The sequence below is a fragment of the Hyla sarda genome, unplaced genomic scaffold (assembly GCF_029499605.1).
Source record: "Hyla sarda isolate aHylSar1 unplaced genomic scaffold, aHylSar1.hap1 scaffold_998, whole genome shotgun sequence".
Taxonomy (NCBI): domain Eukaryota; kingdom Metazoa; phylum Chordata; class Amphibia; order Anura; family Hylidae; genus Hyla; species Hyla sarda.
Genome location: NW_026611029.1, coordinates 115,514 through 134,486, shown reverse-complemented (window position 1 = coordinate 134,486; position 18,973 = coordinate 115,514). Strand labels below are relative to the sequence as shown.

The 18,973-nt window shown below is 49.3% G+C and overlaps 5 non-coding genes and 2 pseudogenes across 5 annotated transcripts; all 7 read right to left on the bottom strand.

Moving 5' to 3' along the window:
• Nucleotides 1-182: 182 nt before the first annotated feature.
• LOC130351801 (U2 spliceosomal RNA) lies at nucleotides 183-373 on the bottom strand. The gene has a single exon (XR_008888351.1). It is a non-coding gene; the product is annotated as a U2 spliceosomal RNA (small nuclear RNA).
• Nucleotides 374-2,468: 2,095 nt separating this feature from the next.
• LOC130351800 (U2 spliceosomal RNA) lies at nucleotides 2,469-2,659 on the bottom strand. Its single transcript, XR_008888350.1, has one exon. It is a non-coding gene; the product is annotated as a U2 spliceosomal RNA (small nuclear RNA).
• Nucleotides 2,660-4,750: 2,091 nt separating this feature from the next.
• Nucleotides 4,751-4,926, bottom strand: LOC130351811 (U2 spliceosomal RNA; annotated as a pseudogene).
• Nucleotides 4,927-10,745: 5,819 nt separating this feature from the next.
• On the bottom strand, nucleotides 10,746-10,906 carry LOC130351825 (U2 spliceosomal RNA; annotated as a pseudogene).
• Nucleotides 10,907-12,989: 2,083 nt separating this feature from the next.
• LOC130351799 (U2 spliceosomal RNA) lies at nucleotides 12,990-13,180 on the bottom strand. Its single transcript, XR_008888349.1, has one exon. It is a non-coding gene; the product is annotated as a U2 spliceosomal RNA (small nuclear RNA).
• A 2,090-nt stretch (nucleotides 13,181-15,270) lies between these two features.
• Nucleotides 15,271-15,461, bottom strand: LOC130351798 (U2 spliceosomal RNA). Its single transcript, XR_008888348.1, has one exon. It is a non-coding gene; the product is annotated as a U2 spliceosomal RNA (small nuclear RNA).
• A 2,073-nt stretch (nucleotides 15,462-17,534) lies between these two features.
• Nucleotides 17,535-17,722, bottom strand: LOC130351820 (U2 spliceosomal RNA). The gene has a single exon (XR_008888366.1). It is a non-coding gene; the product is annotated as a U2 spliceosomal RNA (small nuclear RNA).
• Between the last annotated feature and the right edge of the window lie 1,251 nt (nucleotides 17,723-18,973).

Genomic DNA, 18,973 nt, shown 5'->3' with positions numbered 1-18,973 from the left:
CCTGTGCCTGGACGCTCCAACAGGGGCCAGACACAAGCAGAAGCAGAAGCAGCAGAAGCAGCAGCAGCACCACCTTTTGTTTTTTGGCTGCAGCAGCAGCAAGGCCCACAGGGCTGGCTAGCTGGCTAGCCAGCAAGCAGGTAGCAATGAAAGTAGGAATCTTTCTTTTTAACCCTGTAAGGGGGTGGTGCACTGTACCCGAAGATACTGCCATATCGGGTCAATGCATAGGGCGACGGAAGCAAGCTTCGAAATCGGCCCCCGTTCTCAAAAATCCATTTAATATATGGTCCCCAGATAGGGGACGTATCAGATATTAAACTGATAAGAACAGATACTACACTTGATCTTAGCCAAAAGGCCGAGAAGCGATAACCGTGAAAGGGGCGGGCCCAACAAGGTCCCCTTCATGGGCACTATCACTGCTTGCTGTCAGGGAGGCTGCCAGACAATTTTCCATGCACACTCTGGGCTGGGGGGCAGTTAACCACCAGTACACACAGCAGAACCTAAACCCATACCATTATTGCTAAGCAGCAAGACAGGGGCCCATTGCACTCCCACGGGGCCTTTTTAAATGCAATCCATAACCCGGATTTGCCAGGAACCCTTCTTACTCCTCCTACTTGCATGTGACACTGGGCTTAGGATCTGCATAGGAAACACACACACAAGCACACACCTACCTTTGTTGCCTGCAGATGCCTCCTTGGCTGTCCCCAAACGGTATCAAACCAACACCCACGGGAAGCTGTAAGCATAGAGGACATGCCTGCACCCCATTGGACTGACCTGTGTGGGTTAAATCCGGGTTATTTGACAACCTATGGCGGTGATGGTTCTGCTCAGGCAGAGCAGTGCTGATGCTCCTCATAAAGCTGTCGCTGCTGTGAAGGTTCTAGGTGACATCACAAATCCCTTTGGTTACATACACAACAAAGCTGGGTTGTTGTTGTTTACACTCTGCAAGGCCTGTGGAAGTGAGTGACATCATAGCACTGTAGTTCTGAGGGTTCAAGATGGATGCAACAATCTCCTGTTGCTTCTATGAAGGCCGTAATAGACGACATCACCAAACAGCTCCATAGTCACATACACAGCAAAGGAGAGATGTTGTTTACACCTAGTGATGTCAGTGGTATTGAGTGACATCACAGCACAGTGCTAAGGCTCCTGGGCCTGGACACAGCAGCGGCTGCAATATCTCAACGGAGAATACGTTTATATCTATGTGTGTGTGTGCGCATATATATATATATATATATATATATATATATATATATATATATATTTCTCCGCCGAAATCACTTTTAAACCCATTTCCACCTTTTTTTCCCTTCTCTTCCTCTTACTTTTTTTTCACGTTTTTTTACGTTTTTCTCCTTTTCGCCTCTTTTCTGGGCGTATTATTCTTCTTTTTCTTCTTTTTTTTCGTCTAATGCATACCCCATCAGTGCAGCAATGCTTATTCAATACCGCCAGCAGATGGAGACACTGGGGGATAATTTTCTAAGGATTTATACTGATTTTTCCTGTCTGAATTTGTCGCACAGAAAGTTGCAGGCCAAATATGTGTGACATTTCTGCGACTTTAGCTTCTAGAGCATTTTTACAACATTATACATAGGTGCTGAATACATAAAAAGCGACTGTTCAGCGACAGACAAGTCGCATCGGCTGAAAGTAGGCCAGAATGTCAGTCCATGTTGGAGCAGGTTTAGATACAGTCTAAAGCATAGATCTCAAAGTCTGTGCACAGAATTTAGCAAGGGCCTCGCACCTTCTGATGCATCAGGTAGGTGCACAATAGCATAGCCTAACCCTCTGTACTTTGGTCTATATTGATGCGGGACATAGACAGCCAGCTGATGACCAATCCATTAGTGCAATGGATGGCTGGAAGCATTTGTCTTTGCCTTTGCAATACCACAGAAGCAATGCATGGTCAATGTACAGCAATGACACACCTGTGTGAACAGCCAGGAGACCCCCCCCCCCCCCCCCCATGTTATGTTACATAGTTACATAGTTAGTACGGTCGAAAAAAGACATATGTCCATCACGTTCAACCAGGGAATTAAGGGGTAGGGGTGTGGCGCGATATTGGGGAAGGGATGAGATTTTATATTTCTTCATAAGCATTAATCTTATTTTGTCAATTAGGAACATTCAGCACCCACCCGCTATCAAGGCAGCTGCCTATCATGTCATGCCCTACCTGCACAGGTGTGCTGGCTACTCAAATGATCCAATTAAGGAGGCCATTTAGTCAGCAGCAGCAGAAGTCCTGTGCCTGGACGCTCCAACAGGGGCCAGACACAAGCAGAAGCAGAAGCAGCAGAAGCAGCAGCAGCACCACCTTTTGTTTTTTGGCTGCAGCAGCAGCAAGGCCCACAGGGCTGGCTAGCTAGCTAGCCAGCAAGCAGGTAGCAATGAAAGTAGGAATCTTTCTTTTTAACCCTGTAAGGGGGTGGTGCACTGTACCCGAAGATACTGCCATATCGGGTCAATGCATAGGGCGACGGAAGCAAGCTTCGAAATCGGCCCCCGTTCTCAAAAATCCATTTAATATATGGTCCCCAGATAGGGGACGTATCAGATATTAAACTGATAAGAACAGATACTACACTTGATCTTAGCCAAAAGGCCGAGAAGCGATAACCGTGAAAGGGGCGGGCCCAACAAGGTCCCCTTCATGGGCACTATCACTGCTTGCTGTCAGGGAGGCTGCCAGACAATTTTCCATGCACACTCTGGGCTGGGGGGCAGTCAACCACCAGTACACACAGCAGAACCTAAACCCATACCATTATTGCTAAGCAGCAAGACAGGGGCCCATTGCACTCCCACGGGGCCTTTTTAAATGCAATCCATAACCCGGATTTGCCAGGAACCCTTCTTACTCCTCCTACTTGCATGTGACACTGGGCTTAGGATCTGCATAGGAAACACACACACAAGCACACACCTACCTTTGTTGCCTGCAGATGCCTCCTTGGCTGTCCCCAAACGGTATCAAACCAACACCCACGGGAAGCTGTAAGCATAGAGGACATGCCTGCACCCCATTGGACTTACCTGTGTGGGTTAAATCCGGGTTATTTGACAACCTATGGCGGTGATGGTTCTGCTCAGGCAGAGAAGTGCTGATGCTCCTCATAAAGCTGTCGCTGCTGTGAAGGTTCTAGGTGACATCACAAATCCCTATGGTTACATACACAACAAAGCTGGGTTGTTGTTGTTTACACTCTGCAAGGCCTGTGGAAGTGAGTGACATCATAGCACTGTAGTTCTGAGGGTTCAAGATGGATGCAACAATCTCCTGTTGCTTCTATGAAGGCCGTAATAGACGACATCACCAAACAGCTCCATAGTCACATACACAGCAAAGGAGAGATGTTGTTTACACCTAGTGATGTCAGTGGTATTGAGTGACATCACAGCACAGTGCTAAGGCTCCTGGGCCTGGACACAGCAGCGGCTGCAATATCTCAACGGAGAATACGTTTATATCTATGTGTGTGTGTGCGCATATATATATATATATATATATATATATATATATATATATATTCTCCGCCGAAATCACTTTTAAACCCATTTCCACCTTTTTTTCCCTTCTCTTCCTCTTACTTTTTTTTCACGTTTTTTTACGTTTTTCTCCTTTTCGCCTCTTTTCTGGGCGTATTATTCTTCTTTTTCTTCTTTTTTTTCGTCTAATGCATACCCCATCAGTGCAGCAATGCTTATTCAATACCGCCAGCAGATGGAGACACTGGGGGATAATTTTCTAAGGATTTATACTGATTTTTCCTGTCTGAATTTGTCGCACAGAAAGTTGCAGGCCAAATATGTGTGACATTTCTGCGACTTTAGCTTCTAGAGCATTTTTACAACATTATACATAGGTGCTGAATACATAAAAAGCGACTGTTCAGCGACAGACAAGTCGCATCGGCTGAAAGTAGGCCAGAATGTCAGTCCATGTTGGAGCAGGTTTAGATACAGTCTAAAGCATAGATCTCAAAGTCTGTGCACAGAATTTAGCAAGGGCCTCGCACCTTCTGATGCATCAGGTAGGTGCACAATAGCATAGCCTAACCCTCTGTACTTTGGTCTATATTGATGCGGGACATAGGCAGCCAGCTGATGACCAATCCATTAGTGCAATGGATGGCTGGAAGCATTTGTCTTTGCCTTTGCAATACCACAGAAGCAATGCATGGTCAATGTACAGCAATGACACACCTGTGTGAACAGCCAGGAGACCCCCCCCCCCCCCCCCCCATGTTATGTTACATAGTTACATAGTTAGTACGGTCGAAAAAAGACATATGTCCATCACGTTCAACCAGGGAATTAAGGGGTAGGGGTGTGGCGCGATATTGGGGAAGGGATGAGATTTTATATTTCTTCATAAGCATTAATCTTATTTTGTCAATTAGGAACATTCAGCACCCACCCGCTATCAAGGCAGCTGCCTATCATGTCATGCCCTACCTGCACAGGTGTGCTGGCTACTCAAATGATCCAATTAAGGAGGCCATTTAGTCAGCAGCAGCAGAAGTCCTGTGCCTGGACGCTCCAACAGGGGCCAGACACAAGCAGAAGCAGAAGCAGCAGAAGCAGCAGCAGCACCACCTTTTGTTTTTTGGCTGCAGCAGCAGCAAGGCCCACAGGGCTGGCTAGCTGGCTAGCCAGCAAGCAGGTAGCAATGAAAGTAGGAATCTTTCTTTTTAACCCTGTAAGGGGGTGGTGCACTGTACCCGAAGATACTGCCATATCGGGTCAATGCATAGGGCGACGGAAGCAAGCTTCGAAATCGGCCCCCGTTCTCAAAAATCCATTTAATATATGGTCCCCAGATAGGGGACGTATCAGATATTAAACTGATAAGAACAGATTTTTTTTGATTGAAAGAGCTTTATTTTCCGTTCAGTCATTACAAGTCGTACAATAAATTACAGTCACACAAAGCATGATAGTACAATACACAGCAAAGGTTCCCTAAGCTATACATCGCACACCATGCTACTCTAACATTCAGCTCAATCCTGCAATAGAAAAGCACAAGAGATCAAACAAAAACCAAATAATACAATCTGTGATCGGGGTAGGGGTGTGGGCGACTATGTGGGGGTAGGGAGGGGGCGGATCACAGGGCCAAACTGTTGGGCTGTATCTTCAGGGAGACATGGGAGAAGGAGAGGGGTCTTCACTCCTCTTCTTCCTCATCAACGGCCGAGCTGTCCAAGATGGAATAGTCTCTAAGCAGGTTCTTGATGAACCTGCGGCAGTCCCGGACGGACATGTTTTCCCTGTTGATCACGAGGCGGTTCCTGGAGAGCCACACTGCGTCCTTAAAACAGTTCATAAGGCGCCAGGCCTCCTGGATGGCCTCCACGTCGTGGGTCCCAGGGAACAGGCCGTAAAGCACCGAATGGTACGATAGGCAGCTCCTGGGCACTGAGTCTCTGAGTTCCTGTTCTAGGGCGTCCAACAGACCCTGTGCAAAGGGGCACTGCCAAAACACGTGGAAAGATGTTTCCTCCACGTAGGGGCAACGGGGGCAGTACCGGGTCTTGCACAGGTTGCGGGCATGCATGAATGACCTGAGAGAGAGACCTCCCATGACGGCCATCCACGACAAGTCCTTGTGTCCATTGGTAAGCCGCTTTGAGGCCACATTGTTCCAAACTGTCTCTGCAGTGGCTGCGGGGAGTCCCGGAACCAGCTCGGTCGAGTCCTTAGCTCGGATGAGCTTGTGGATTGTCTTTGGCTTCCATAGGTCTGGTTTCAGTCCTTCCAGCTGGTGCTCCCTCACAAACCGGACAACATCCCCATAGAACCAGGGAGTGTTCCAGTTGTAAGGGATGGAGCTGTCCCACTTGTCCCAGCCCAGCTGTCTCCAGAGGGGCATGAGAAGCAAGCGAGACATGGACCTGCCCGCTGAGCCAGTCTTTTCTACAAGAGTCCGCTGCACCGTGACACATGCAAAGGAGGCCCTCAGCAGAGCGGGGATGTCGGGTATTCCCTTCCCACCCTTGCGGGGTTCCTTGTACATCACGGTCCTCTTGACTCTGTCCATTTTGCCCCAGACGAAGCCAAATACTGTCCGGGTGATGGCCTTGCAAACGGTGGTATGGGGAGGCCAGGCCTGTGCGGTATATTGGAGCACAGGCAAAACTTCACTCCGCAGGACAAGTGCCTTGCCTTCCATCGTGAGCTTTCTGGAGCTCCACAGTCCGATCTTTGAGTTTATCCTTCCTAGTCGGTCTTGCCAAGACTTAAGGGCCGCTCCTTCCTTCCCGAACCAGACTCCAAGAATTTGAATGAAGTCCGGCTTAATAGTAAAGGGGAAGGGGGCGGAAGAAGCCAGGTGCCACTCCCCGAAGAGCATGGCCTCCGACTTCCCGCAGTTGACTTTTGCCCCCGAAGCTCTGCCGAAGTCCTCGCAGGTCTGGACGAGTGCAGTCACCGAACGCTGGTCAGCGCAGAAGACGGTCACGTCGTCCATGTAGAGCGAGCACTTGACCTCGTGGCGATCTGGTCCTGGTGCGGTGATCCCTCTGATCTCTCCACTCTGCCGGATAGTCTCAGCGAAGAGCTCTATAACACAAACAAAAAGGAGAGGTGAAAGAGGGCAGCCTTGTCTAACCCCTGAAAGAATGGAAAAGGGGTCAGTCTTCCAGCCGTTCACCAACACCGTGCTGTAAATGTCAAAATACATAACGTTAACAAAAGAGCAAAACATCTTCCCCAGACCCAGCCTGCGCAAAACCCTGTCCATGAATGCGTGGGAGACACGGTCGAACGCCTTCTCCTGATCTAAGCTGACCAGGGCGGCGCGGCCCCCGCGGTCCTGGATGTAATGGACCGTGTCTCTCACAAGGGCAAGGCTGTCGGCAATCCTGCGGCCAGGAATGCTGCAGGTCTGGTCCGGATGGACGATCTGCCCCATGACAGGTTTCAGCCTGTTGGCCAGCACCTTGGCGAGGATCTTGTAGTCCACGTTCAGGAGAGAGATGGGACGCCAGTTTTTCAGGTCACATCTCTCCCCCTTCCGCTTATACAAGATCGTGATCATCCCTTCCCTCAACGACGGAGGCATTCTGCCCCCCACCACCATCTCCTCGTACACCTCCAACAGGTCCGGACAGGTCAGGTCACCCAGCGCTACGTAGAGCTCGGCCGGGAGACCGTCACTGCCCGGGGTCCTGCCGGGCTTAAAGGATTTAGCGGCAGAGAGCAGCTCCCCCACCGTCAAGGGATCGTCCATAGCCGCCGCACCTGCGGGATCAACAACGTTAGTGACACCTGACAGGAACCTCTCGGCGGCTTCGGGGTCGGATGACTTGGGGGCGTAGAGGTTGCTGTAGAAGTCGTGGACGACCCCCATCACTTCCTCCTTGCCGCTCCTCATGTGTCCGGTCTCATCTCGTAGCTCAGTCAGGGGCGTGTGGCCGGCATGGAGCTTCCTGAAAAAGAAAGAGTTACATTTCTCACCCTTCTCCAGGTTCTCCACCTTGGAACGAAAGACGATTCGCTTGGATTCCTCCTCAAAGTGCCTTTTCAAGCTCTTTTTGGTCTCCTCCAGCTCCTCCCTGCCGTCCCAGCCACACTGGAGCAGGTCCTGCAGGGACCGCAGCTCGCGCTGCAGTTTCCTCAAGTCCCACTTCTTCGCACACGCCTGTTGTCTGCCTTTTGCCTGAAAGAAACAACGGAATTCGACTTTAACATATTCCCACCAGTCGCTGATGCACTTGAACAGACATTTGTCATTTCGCCATACAAGGTACGCATCCCTAAGTTCCTCCATGACCTCCCTCTGCTCCAACAGGGCACAATTCAACTTCCAGGAGCCTGGGCCAGGTGGGAATCCATGGCCCAGAGTCCCCCGGAATCGAATGGCCCTGTGGTCAGAGAAGAAGCAGGGGACCATAGAGTACGACACCTTTCTGACTGCTCTCGAAGTGAAGATGAAGTCTATCCGAGAACGGAGCGAGCCATCGGGGCGGCTCCACGTATAGTTTACGGAGCCGTTCCCGATGGACCCGACAACGTCCTGCAAGGATGCCTCCGTCACCATCTCAATCAGCAGTTTAGACGTCACGTCCAGGTTGGCGGATGTGCCAGAACTGCGCCCGTCCACCTCAATGGGGCAGTTGAAGTCACCACCCAACACTACTGCCCTAGTGGTGGCGAGTTCAGCCCGCAGGGCCTGGAGAACCTCCAGTCGGACATCCCTCTCAGGGGAGGCGTACACGTTGATGAGCCGCACGGGCTCACCCGCCCAGGAACCGTCTGCGACAAGAAGTCTGCCACAGACGAGCTCCCGGACGGAATCAAGTGCAAAGTTACCTCCCCTGATCAGGATGGCCACCCCCGCAGACCTATTGTCGCCCCCACCAGACCAGTAGGAAGGGCCGTGAGGCCACTGCCTGGCCAGATGGTTGTAAGACCTAGAAGCAGACAAAGCACATTCCTGCAACATGTAAACATCACACCTCTGGGAATCTAAGAACGTAAGAACAGTCTGGAATCTAAACCAAGCTCTAATACTCCTCACATTAATGCAGAAGATGTTGAGATCAGCCATGGGAATAAAAAAGAGAGGTTAGTTCTGATACTAGTTACCAGTCTGGTCGGACGGGTCCTCTTCTCTGGCGCCTGTCGGCTCGTGTGGCTTCTCGTAGCGCCCTTCCAAGAACTCGTCGTAGACCGTGTTGGACGGAGTGTCCAGGATTTTCTTAACCTCTGGGTCCTGCAGCAGCTCCTCCATAGATTGAGCTTGGACTGGCTCTGCTTGGACCTGCTCCACTTGGGCCTGCTCCATCACCTCCTCTCCTTCTGAAGCCTCAGGGCTCTCGCAGACCTGCTCCATCTCCTCCTCCTCATCTGAAGCTTGAGGGGTTTCGCAGGTCTCGATTATCTTTCTTTTGTGGGACTCTTCTGATACGTTGTCCCTTCCTTTCCTCTTCCTCTGTATGGTACCTGGGGGAGGAAGCACAGGAAAGTCCTCCGAAGGGCGGGCACCAGCAGCTGGAGGGGGGTTAGGTGCTGCTGGGCCAGGAGAGAAAGGAGGCTGGGTGGGGCGGGGGGCAGGAGAGAGTGCCCGGGCAGGGGAGGACGGGGCAGGGGTGGGCCGGGCAGGGGAGGACGGGGCAGGGGTGGGCCGGGCAGGGGAGGACGGGGCAGGGGGGGGGCCGGGGTGGGGTACGGGGGGCAGGGGTGGGCCGGGGTGGGGTACGGGGGGCAGGGGTGGGGCGGGATGGGGCAGGAGGGGTGGGGGTGGGACGGGATGGGGCAGGAGGGGCAGGGGTGGGACGGGATGGGGCAGGAGGGGCAGGGGTGGGACGGGATGGGGCAGGGGTGGGACGGGATGGGGCAGGGGTGGGGCGGGATGGGGCAGGAGATGGGGCGGGAGGGGCAGGGGATGGGGCGGGAGGTGCAGGGGAGGGGCGGGACGGGGCAGGGGTGGTGGCTTTCGCCTTCTTACCCTCCTTGGTCGGCTTGGCCATCCGTGGTGTTGGCTCCGGAGCTGGGGCTGGCTTCGGTGCTCTCGCTGCCACAGATGCCCATGTTCTCTCCCTCTGGGGGCAGTCCTTGTAGCTGTGGGCTGCCAGTCCGCAGAGGTTGCAGGTCTTGCTCTTGGGGCAGTCCTTGGTCGTGTGACCTGTCACACGGCAATACCTGCAGGCATCCTCCGTACAGTCCTTGCCCTCGTGGCCCATCTTGCCACATCTCCTGCAGGTCTGCGGCATGTCCGGGTAGAAGATAAGTCCTGTGGAGTTGCCCAAGGAAAATGTCGTTGGCAGGTGCTGTAGTCCGTCTGGAGAAGCAGGGTTCTTGTTGAGTCTGACGACCACAGACCACTTGCAGGTCCAGTATCCGAGTGAGTTCAGGATGCGGGTGGGCTCCCTCACCACGGTGCAGAAGCGCTTCAGGAAGGTCGAGATGTCCGTGCCTGGGGTGTGTGGGTTCCGCATTGAGACCGTCACCCGCCTCTCCTCTCTTTGAATAAGGCAGTTGCCCACAAAGCGAGAGAAAGGGGATTCGGGACTCGCCGCTTTCACCACCTCCCAGTATCTTCTACAGGTCCCAATGGTGGCAAAGGTGATGTAGAAGATTCCCGAAAAGAAGGTTGCTATTCCCAGGGTGTCAGCCGTGGGGAAGCCTTGATCCGCCAGCATCTTCTTGCAGAACACGTCGTGGGACATGTCCGGCACCCTTCCGTCCACGGGCTTGAGCTTCAAGGCAACAGTCTGCCTCATCCAGGGCTCCAGGGTTGGAGCTTCCAGGTTAGGAATTCTGCCGCCCTTCTGCCTTGCCGTGGTGGAGGTTGAAGCTTGCTGTGGTTGGGGCTGGACCTCCAGGCCTTGCCCTGCAGCCTCCTGGGTGGACTTGCTGGTTGAGGCCATGGCTTCTTCCAGCAGGCTCTTTTCCGCTTCCTTGCTTGCTTGTGGAGAGAGGCTTCGCAAAGTCTTCTTTCCCGGGTGGGAGGAGCTATGCAGATCCGGTCCCGGTGGGAGGAGCTATGCAAATCCTTCTCCAGAGGCAGCGAGTTTCTTCGAAAAGATTCTGCGCCGCCTTCCTCTTCGCCGCTGTTCCGGAATTCACCGCCGATTCCCTTCTTCCAGGTTCTTCGTCGGCTTCTTCCGGAGCTGCAGTCTTCAAGATCTTCTCCTTCTTCAGATGTTCCGAGGCAGGCAGGAGACGATCTTCAGGTGGTATGCTCTAGAGAAATGCGGTTCTAATAAGAACGAAAAGTACTGCAATCGTACTACGCAAAATCTCTACCACAATGCTTGGAGTTCTTCAGACCGTAGCGATCATGGTATCTCCCCTGCCAGGTAAGTAAGAACAGATACTACACTTGATCTTAGCCAAAAGGCCGAGAAGCGATAACCGTGAAAGGGGCGGGCCCAACAAGGTCCCCTTCATGGGCACTATCACTGCTTGCTGTCAGGGAGGCTGCCAGACAATTTTCCATGCACACTCTGGGCTGGGGGGCAGTCAACCACCAGTACACACAGCAGAACCTAAACCCATACCATTATTGCTAAGCAGCAAGACAGGGGCCCATTGCACTCCCACGGGGCCTTTTTAAATGCAATCCATAACCCGGATTTGCCAGGAACCCTTCTTACTCCTCCTACTTGCATGTGACACTGGGCTTAGGATCTGCATAGGAAACACACACACAAGCACACACCTACCTTTGTTGCCTGCAGATGCCTCCTTGGCTGTCCCCAAACGGTATCAAACCAACACCCACGGGAAGCTGTAAGCATAGAGGACATGCCTGCACCCCATTGGACTTACCTGTGTGGGTTAAATCCGGGTTATTTGACAACCTATGGCGGTGATGGTTCTGCTCAGGCAGAGAAGTGCTGATGCTCCTCATAAAGCTGTCGCTGCTGTGAAGGTTCTAGGTGACATCACAAATCCCTATGGTTACATACACAACAAAGCTGGGTTGTTGTTGTTTACACTCTGCAAGGCCTGTGGAAGTGAGTGACATCATAGCACTGTAGTTCTGAGGGTTCAAGATGGATGCAACAATCTCCTGTTGCTTCTATGAAGGCCGTAATAGACGACATCACCAAACAGCTCCATAGTCACATACACAGCAAAGGAGAGATGTTGTTTACACCTAGTGATGTCAGTGGTATTGAGTGACATCACAGCACAGTGCTAAGGCTCCTGGGCCTGGACACAGCAGCGGCTGCAATATCTCAACGGAGAATACGTTTATATCTATGTGTGTGTGTGCGCATATATATATATATATATATATATATATATATATATATATATTTCTCCGCCGAAATCACTTTTAAACCCATTTCCACCTTTTTTTCCCTTCTCTTCCTCTTACTTTTTTTTCACGTTTTTTTACGTTTTTCTCCTTTTCGCCTCTTTTCTGGGCGTATTATTCTTCTTTTTCTTCTTTTTTTTCGTCTAATGCATACCCCATCAGTGCAGCAATGCTTATTCAATACCGCCAGCAGATGGAGACACTGGGGGATAATTTTCTAAGGATTTATACTGATTTGTCCTGTCTGAATTTGTCGCACAGAAAGTTGCAGGCCAAATATGTGTGACATTTCTGCGACTTTAGCTTCTAGAGCATTTTTACAACATTATACATAGGTGCTGAATACATAAAAAGCGACTGTTCAGCGACAGACAAGTCGCATCGGCTGAAAGTAGGCCAGAATGTCAGTCCATGTTGGAGCAGGTTTAGATACAGTCTAAAGCATAGATCTCAAAGTCTGTGCACAGAATTTAGCAAGGGCCTCGCACCTTCTGATGCATCAGGTAGGTGCACAATAGCATAGCCTAACCCTCTGTACTTTGGTCTATATTGATGCGGGACATAGACAGCCAGCTGATGACCAATCCATTAGTGCAATGGATGGCTGGAAGCATTTGTCTTTGCCTTTGCAATACCACAGAAGCAATGCATGGTCAATGTACAGCAATGACACACCTGTGTGAACAGCCAGGAGACCCCCCCCCCCCCCCCCCCATGTTATGTTACATAGTTACATAGTTAGTACGGTCGAAAAAAGACATATGTCCATCACGTTCAACCAGGGAATTAAGGGGTAGGGGTGTGGCGCGATATTGGGGAAGGGATGAGATTTTATATTTCTTCATAAGCATTAATCTTATTTTGTCAATTAGGAACATTCAGCACCCACCCGCTATCAAGGCAGCTGCCTATCATGTCATGCCCTACCTGCACAGGTGTGCTGGCTACTCAAATGATCCAATTAAGGAGGCCATTTAGTCAGCAGCAGCAGAAGTCCTGTGCCTGGACGCTCCAACAGGGGCCAGACACAAGCAGAAGCAGAAGCAGCAGCAGCACCACCTTTTGTTTTTTGGCTGCAGCAGCAGCAAGGCCCACAGGGCTGGCTAGCTGGCTAGCCAGCAAGCAGGTAGCAATGAAAGTAGGAATCTTTCTTTTTAACCCTGTAAGGGGGTGGTGCACTGTACCCGAAGATACTGCCATATCGGGTCAATGCATAGGGCGACGGAAGCAAGCTTCGAAATCGGCCCCCGTTCTCAAAAATCCATTTAATATATGGTCCCCAGATAGGGGACGTATCAGATATTAAACTGATAAGAACAGATACTACACTTGATCTTAGCCAAAAGGCCGAGAAGCGATAACCGTGAAAGGGGCGGGCCCAACAAGGTCCCCTTCATGGGCACTATCACTGCTTGCTGTCAGGGAGGCTGCCAGACAATTTTCCATGCACACTCTGGGCTGGGGGGCAGTCAACCACCAGTACACACAGCAGAACCTAAACCCATACCATTATTGCTAAGCAGCAAGACAGGGGCCCATTGCACTCCCACGGGGCCTTTTTAAATGCAATCCATAACCCGGATTTGCCAGGAACCCTTCTTACTCCTCCTACTTGCATGTGACACTGGGCTTAGGATCTGCATAGGAAACACACACACAAGCACACACCTACCTTTGTTGCCTGCAGATGCCTCCTTGGCTGTCCCCAAACGGTATCAAACCAACACCCACGGGAAGCTGTAAGCATAGAGGACATGCCTGCACCCCATTGGACTTACCTGTGTGGGTTAAATCCGGGTTATTTGACAACCTATGGCGGTGATGGTTCTGCTCAGGCAGAGCAGTGCTGATGCTCCTCATAAAGCTGTCGCTGCTGTGAAGGTTCTAGGTGACATCACAAATCCCTATGGTTACATACACAACAAAGCTGGGTTGTTGTTGTTTACACTCTGCAAGGCCTGTGGAAGTGAGTGACATCATAGCACTGTAGTTCTGAGGGTTCAAGATGGATGCAACAATCTCCTGTTGCTTCTATGAAGGCCGTAATAGACGACATCACCAAACAGCTCCATAGTCACATACACAGCAAAGGAGAGATGTTGTTTACACCTAGTGATGTCAGTGGTATTGAGTGACATCACAGCACAGTGCTAAGGCTCCTGGGCCTGGACACAGCAGCGGCTGCAATATCTCAACGGAGAATACGTTTATATCTATGTGTGTGTGTGCGCATATATATATATATATATATATATATATATATATATATATATTTCTCCGCCGAAATCACTTTTAAACCCATTTCCACCTTTTTTTCCCTTCTCTTCCTCTTACTTTTTTTTCACGTTTTTTTACGTTTTTCTCCTTTTCGCCTCTTTTCTGGGCGTATTATTCTTCTTTTTCTTCTTTTTTTTCGTCTAATGCATACCCCATCAGTGCAGCAATGCTTATTCAATACCGCCAGCAGATGGAGACACTGGGGGATAATTTTCTAAGGATTTATACTGATTTTTCCTGTCTGAATTTGTCGCACAGAAAGTTGCAGGCCAAATATGTGTGACATTTCTGCGACTTTAGCTTCTAGAGCATTTTTACAACATTATACATAGGTGCTGAATACATAAAAAGCGACTGTTCAGCGACAGACAAGTCGCATCGGCTGAAAGTAGGCCAGAATGTCAGTCCATGTTGGAGCAGGTTTAGATACAGTCTAAAGCATAGATCTCAAAGTCTGTGCACAGAATTTAGCAAGGGCCTCGCACCTTCTGATGCATCAGGTAGGTGCACAATAGCATAGCCTAACCCTCTGTACTTTGGTCTATATTGATGCGGGACATAGACAGCCAGCTGATGACCAATCCATTAGTGCAATGGATGGCTGGAAGCATTTGTCTTTGCCTTTGCAATACCACAGAAGCAATGCATGGTCAATGTACAGCAATGACACACCTGTGTGAACAGCCAGGAGACCCCCCCCCCCCCCCCCATGTTATGTTACATAGTTACATAGTTAGTACGGTCGAAAAAAGACATATGTCCATCACGTTCAACCAGGGAATTAAGGGGTAGGGGTGTGGCGCGATATTGGGGAAGGGATGAGATTTTATATTTCTTCATAAGCATTAATCTTATTTTGTCAATTAGGAACATTCAGCACCCACCCGCTATCAAGGCAGCTGCCTATCATGTCATGCCCTACCTGCACAGGTGTGCTGGCTACTCAAATGATCCAATTAAGGAGGCCATTTAGTCAGCAGCAGCAGAAGTCCTGTGCCTGGACGCTCCAACAGGGGCCAGACACAAGCAGAAGCAGAAGCAGCAGAAGCAGCAGCAGCACCACCTTTTGTTTTTTGGCTGCAGCAGCAGCAAGGCCCACAGGGCTGGCTAGCTGGCTAGCCAGCAAGCAGGTAGCAATGAAAGTAGGAATCTTTCTTTTTAACCCTGTAAGGGGGTGGTGCACTGTACCCGAAGATACTGCCATATCGGGTCAATGCATAGGGCGACGGAAGCAAGCTTCGAAATCGGCCCCCGTTCTCAAAAATCCATTTAATATATGGTCCCCAGATAGGGGACGTATCAGATATTAAACTGATAAGAACAGATACTACACTTGATCTTAGCCAAAAGGCCGAGAAGCGATAACCGTGAAAGGGGCGGGCCCAACAAGGTCCCCTTCATGGGCACTATCACTGCTTGCTGTCAGGGAGGCTGCCAGACAATTTTCCATGCACACTCTGGGCTGGGGGGCAGTCAACCACCAGTACACACAGCAGAACCTAAACCCATACCATTATTGCTAAGCAGCAAGACAGGGGCCCATTGCACTCCCACGGGGCCTTTTTAAATGCAATCCATAACCCGGATTTGCCAGGAACCCTTCTTACTCCTCCTACTTGCATGTGACACTGGGCTTAGGATCTGCATAGGAAACACACACACAAGCACACACCTACCTTTGTTGCCTGCAGATGCCTCCTTGGCTGTCCCCAAACGGTATCAAACCAACACCCACGGGAAGCTGTAAGCATAGAGGACATGCCTGCACCCCATTGGACTTACCTGTGTGGGTTAAATCCGGGTTATTTGACAACCTATGGCGGTGATGGTTCTGCTCAGGCAGAGCAGTGCTGATGCTCCTCATAAAGCTGTCGCTGCTGTGAAGGTTCTAGGTGACATCACAAATCCCTTTGGTTACATACACAACAAAGCTGGGTTGTTGTTGTTTACACTCTGCAAGGCCTGTGGAAGTGAGTGACATCATAGCACTGTAGTTCTGAGGGTTCAAGATGGATGCAACAATCTCCTGTTGCTTCTATGAAGGCCGTAATAGACGACATCACCAAACAGCTCCATAGTCACATACACAGCAAAGGAGAGATGTTGTTTACACCTAGTGATGTCAGTGGTATTGAGTGACATCACAGCACAGTGCTAAGGCTCCTGGGCCTGGACACAGCAGCGGCTGCAATATCTCAACGGAGAATACGTTTATATCTATGTGTGTGTGTGCGCATATATATATATATATATATATATATTAATCCGCCGAAATCACTTTTAAACCCATTTCCACCTTTTTTTCCCTTCTCTTCCTCTTACTTTTTTTTCACGTTTTTTTACGTTTTTCTCCTTTTCGCCTCTTTTCTGGGCGTATTATTCTTCTTTTTCTTCTTTTTTTTCGTCTAATGCATACCCCATCAGTGCAGCAATGCTTATTCAATACCGCCAGCAGATGGAGACACTGGGGGATAATTTTCTAAGGATTTATACTGATTTTTCCTGTCTGAATTTGTCGCACAGAAAGTTGCAGGCCAAATATGTGTGACATTTCTGCGACTTTAGCTTCTAGAGCATTTTTACAACATTATACATAGGTGCTGAATACATAAAAAGCGACTGTTCAGCGACAGACAAGTCGCATCGGCTGAAAGTAGGCCAGAATGTCAGTCCATGTTGGAGCAGGTTTAGATACAGTCTAAAGCATAGATCTCAAAGTCTGTGCACAGAATTTAGCAAGGGCCTCGCACCTTCTGATGCATCAGGTAGGTGCACAATAGCATAGCCTAACCCTCTGTACTTTGGTCTATATTGATGCGGGACATAGGCAGCCAGCTGATGACCAATCCATTAGTGCAATGGATGGCTGGAAGCATTTGTCTTTGCCTTTGCAATACCACAGAAGCAATGCATGGTCAATGTACAGCAATGACACACCTGTGTGAACAGCCAGGAGACCCCCCCCCCCCCCCCATGTTATGTTACATAGTTACATAGTTAGTACGGTCGAAAAAAGACATATGTCCATCACGTTCAACCAGGGAATTAAGGGGTAGGGGTGTGGCGCGATATTGGGGAAGGGATGAGATTTTATATTTCTTCATAAGCATTAATCTTATTTTGTCAATTAGGAACATTCAGCACCCACCCGCTATCAAGGCAGCTGCCTATCATGTCATGCCCTACCTGCACAGGTGTGCTGGCTACTCAAATGATCCAATTAAGGAGGCCATTTAGTCAGCAGCAGCAGAAGTCCTGTGCCTGGACGCTCCAACAGGGGCCAGACACAAGCAGAAGCAGAAGCAGCAGAAGCAGCAGCAGCACCACCTTTTGTTTTTTGGCTGCAGCAGCAGCAAGGCCCACAGGGCTGGCTAGCTGGCTAGCCAGCAAGCAGGTAGCAATGAAAGTAGGAATCTTTCTTTTTAACCCTGTAAGGGGGTGGTGCACTGTACCCGAAGATACTGCCATATCGGGTCAATGCATAGGGCGACGGAAGCAAGCTTCGAAATCGGCCCCCGTTCTCAAAAATCCATTTAATATATGGTCCCCAGATAGGGGACGTATCAGATATTAAACTGATAAGAACAGATTTTTTTTTTTTTTTTTTTTTTTTTAATAAACCTTCAGGTTTAGACTAAACACCACTTAGATAACGCGTCATTTTTGACTCATGGTGAAGTCTAACTCATCATTAGGTCATTCTTTATTTGTTCAAAGCAAATTCAAAACAAATTCAAATACCATCACCATTACACCCTTACAACATGTCTCCACTTCAAAAATTTCCATATCCCCTCTGCATCTATTTCACCTAATTTCTTTTTATCATGTAAATAAACGGTGTACAACCTATCCAGAATCATTCTTAAACTTCCTTCCACAGTCACATCTTTTCTCTTAAACACATATAAATTTCTAACATCCCACAAGACTTCCTTCACAATCGCCAACAACACAAACAACACTCTTTCATTCTTTCTTCCAATCATACTAAGACCAAACATCACAACCTCATATGACAACCTATTTATCCCAGTCAACTCCTTACACAACGGACCTATCCCTCTCCATACATTCTGAGCCATGTCACAATTCCAAATCACATGCATCACACTTTCAACCCCACTACAATCTTCCCTCGGACATATTTCACTCCTTCCAATACCTCTATTCCTTTGGAACTCTCTTACTGGTAAGGCTCCATGCAAACACTGCCATCCTATCTCTCTCTGTCTATTTGATATTCCATCTGTCATTAAACTCTTCCACACCTTAGACACATCCTGGCCTCTTACCATATTAATCGGACACTCCACCTCACTTGCGGCGACATACCCAAACACATTCTTCTTACTTTCAAACAACTCCTTTCTCACACCAATCAACCTATAACTCTCCAAAAACTTTTCCACATACAAATACCAACTCGGGCACACAAAAGCATAAGGCACTCTCAAATCTCTCTCCAGCCAACCTAATTTGCATAACACACGCCCACCTAAATATCTCAACATACATGCAAAATTCTTTTCTCCTCTCATCATCCTTCTAACCGCAAACACCACATTCACCCCCAAATACACATCTAGATTTGGAAATCCCATTCCACCCTTACTACCATCCTTCATCACAACTTCTCTCCTCACTCTTTCCACTTTTGTACCCCAAAAAAACACAAACAAAATTCTTTTTAACTTCCTTAAAACCATATAACTTGGCGGAAACACTATTGCCACATACAATAAAATAGGCAATATTACACTTTTCACAACCAGCACTTTCCCAACCATAGACAAATCTCTCAACCTCCAAAGACTCAATTTTTTGGACACTCTCTTCTCTACATCATCCCAACTTTCTCTCCCATCCAATCTT